Source organism: Arachis duranensis, chromosome 9 (genome assembly GCF_000817695.3).
Source record: "Arachis duranensis cultivar V14167 chromosome 9, aradu.V14167.gnm2.J7QH, whole genome shotgun sequence".
Classification (NCBI taxonomy): Eukaryota; Viridiplantae; Streptophyta; class Magnoliopsida; order Fabales; family Fabaceae; genus Arachis; species Arachis duranensis.
In genome coordinates this window covers 90486048-90489360 of record NC_029780.3, presented here as the reverse complement: position 1 = coordinate 90489360, position 3313 = coordinate 90486048, and the positions used below count along the sequence as shown (strand labels likewise).

The window sequence follows — 3313 nt, the reverse complement described above, 5'->3', positions numbered from 1 at the left end:
GGCCTGACCGAGAACCGACAGCTGATTACCCATGCTGTGACAGAGCATAGGCAGCGTTTTTACTGAGAGGATGGGAGGTAGCCATTGGCAACGGTGAAACCCTACATAAGCTTGCCATGGAAAGGAATAGGAAGGATTGGATGAAGACAGTAGGAAAGCAGAGAGACGGAAGGGAAGGCATCTTCATGCGCTTATCTGAAGCTCCTACCAATGAATTACATAAGTATCTCTATCTTTACCTTTATGTTTATTTTCGTTCATCACTATATCCATTTGAGTTTGCCTGACTAAGATTTACAAGATGACCATAGCTTGCTTCATACTAACAATCTCCGTGGGATCGACCCTTACTCGCGTAAGGTTTATTACTTGGACGACCCAGTGCACTTGCTGGTTAGTTGTGCGAAGTTGTGTAATGCCATGGTATTGAGCTACCAAGTTTTTGGGGTTCATGACCGGGGATTATGAGAGTTGTGAAAAGTATTGTTCACAATTTCGCGCACCAAGTTTTTGGCGCCGTTGCTGGGGAATTAAATGTCCTAACTCCGGTTTCGCATTTGTTCCCTGCAATAACAGTGCCAAGTTTTGATCCGGCAACAACACCAAGTTTTTGGCGCCGTTGCTGGGGATTGTTCAATTTGGACAACTGACGGTTTATCTTGTTGCTTAGATTAGGTATTTATTTTTTTCGAAATTCTTGAAGATGAATTCTAGAGTTTCATGATGATTTGTTGAAGTCTGGCTGGCTGAGAAGCCATGTCTAATCTCATTGGACCGAGGTTTCAACTTATCATCACAAGAGCTTGTTGATTTTTATCAATCTTGCTTTTGGAGCAGTAATCTGCTAAGGCTTGGCTGGCCTTTGGCCATGTCTAGTGTTTTGGACCGAAGCTTTCTTTGAAAGCTTGGCTGGCTGTGAAGCCATGTCTAATTCCTGGACCAGAGTCTTAGACTAGCATTGCACTGATTCCTAGAATTCTCATTAAGAATTTTGATACCTTTTTCCACTTAATTTTCGAAAAACACAAAAAAAATTACAAAATCATAAAATCCAAAAATATTTCTAGTTTGAGTTTAGTGTCTCATCTTAAGTTTGGTGTCAATTGCATGCATTCATTCATGTGTCTTAAGGATTTTCAAGTAATTCTTGATAATTTTCGTGCTCTGATCTTTGAATTTAATTGACTTGAGTGTTTTAGGTGTCTCATATGCATTTTCATTTTGTTAGTGTCAGTAGTATACAAACTGCTAAGTTTGGTGTCTTGCATGCATTGTTATTTGATTCTTGTTGCATTTTGATTTGTTCTTATTATTAAAAATCCAAAAATATTTTTTATTTGTGTCTTCTCAAGTCAATGATACATAGAATTGAAGATTCAGAACATACAGCATAGGAATTCCACAGAAAAAGCTGGGCGTTCAAAACGCCCAGTGAAGAAGGACAGACTGGCGTTTAAACGCCAGCCAGGGTACCTGGTTGGGCGTTTAACGCCCAAAAAGGTAGTGTTTTGGGCGTTAAACACCAGAATGTGCACCATTCTGGGCGTTTAACGCCAGGATGGCTAAAGGGGGAAGATTTTGTTTTCAAATCAATTTTTTTTTAAGTTTTCAAAATCTTTTCAAAATCAAATCTTTTTCAAATCATATCTTTTCAATCATGTGTTTTCAAAATCAATTTCTTTCCTTTTTTCAAAGATACTTGCTACCAATTAATGATTTGATTCAACATTTCAAGTATGTTGCCTTTTCTGTTGAGAAAGGTTTAATGTTTGAATCATATCTTTTCTTGTTAGTCAAGTTTTTAGTTTTCAAAATCAAATCTTTTTAAAATGTTTTTCAAATCATATCTTCTCAATCACATTTAAAAAAAAAAAAAAACAAATCATATCTTCTTAACCATATCTTTTTCAAAATAGTTTTCAATCATATCTTTTTAATTTCTAATTTCAAAATCTTTTTCAAAAATCACTTGATTTCTTTTCCATTTTCATTTTCGAAAATTAAGTAATGTTTTTCAAAAATATTTTCAAAATTTCTCACTTAATTTTTGAAAATCACTTCCCTTCTTCTCACATCCTTCTATTTATGGACTAACACTATCCCTTAATGCAAAATTTGAACTCATTCTCCTTTGATAAGTTCGAATTTTCTACTTCTGTCTTCTAATTGTCTTTTCCTCTGACACCTCAAGGAATCTCTATACTGTGACATAGAGGATTCCACATTTTCTTGTTCTCTTCTCTTTCATATGAGCAGGAGCAAAGATCTCTTCTCTTTCTTATGAGCAGGAGCAAAGACAAAGGCATTCTTGTTGAGGCTGATCCTGAACCTGAAAGGACCTTGAAGAGAAAGCTAAGAGAAGCCAAAGCACAACTCTCTTTAGAGGACCTGACCGAATTCTTCAAAGAAGAAGAACTCATGGCAGCCGAAAACAACAACAATGCCAACAGTGCAAGGAAGGTGCTGGGTGACTTTACTGCACCTACTCCCGATTTCTATGGGAGAAGCATCTCTATCCCTGCCATTAGAGCAAACAACTTTGAGCTTAAGCCTCAACTAGTTTCTCTAATGCAACAGAATTGCAAGTTCCATGGAATTCCATTGGAAGATCCTCATCAGTTTTTAGCTGAATTCTTGCAAATCTATGACACAATCAAGACTAATGGGGTTGACCCTGAGGTCTACAGACTTATGCTATTCCCTTTTGCTGTAAGAGACAGAGCTAGAACATGGTTGGATTCTCAACCTAAAGAAAGCCTGGACTCTTGGGGAAAGCTAGTCAATGCCTTCTTGGCAAGGTTCTTTCCACCTCAAAAATTGAGTAAGCTTAGAGTGGAAGTCCAAACCTTCAGACAGAAGGAAGGAGAATCCCTCTATGAAGCTTGGGAAAGATACAAACAATTAATCAAAAAGTGTCCTTCTGATATGCTTTCTGAATGGAGCATCATAGGTATTTTCTATGATGGTCTCTCTGAACTATCCAAGATGTCTTTGGATAGCTCTTCTGGAGGATCTCTTCATCTGAAGAAGACGCCTACCGAAGCTCAAGAACTGATTGAAATGGTTGCAAATAACCAATTCATGTACACTTCTGAAAGAAATCCTGTGAACAATGGGACTAGTCAGAAGAAAGGAGTTCTTGAGATTGACACTCTGAATGCCATCTTGGCTCAGAACAAAATATTGACTCAAAAAGTCAATATGATTTCTCAAAGTCTATCTGGAATGCAAAATGCACCAAACAGTACTAAGGAAGCTTCATCTGAGGAAGAAGCTTATGATCCTGAGAACCCTGCAATGGAAGAGGTGAATT

General features: G+C 37.5%; 1 non-coding gene across 1 annotated transcript; it reads right to left on the bottom strand.

Moving 5' to 3' along the window:
• Positions 1 to 2823: 2823 nt before the first annotated feature.
• Positions 2824 to 2931, bottom strand: LOC127741933 (small nucleolar RNA R71). Its single transcript, XR_008003120.1, has one exon. It is a non-coding gene; the product is annotated as a small nucleolar RNA R71 (small nucleolar RNA).
• Between the last annotated feature and the right edge of the window lie 382 nt (positions 2932 to 3313).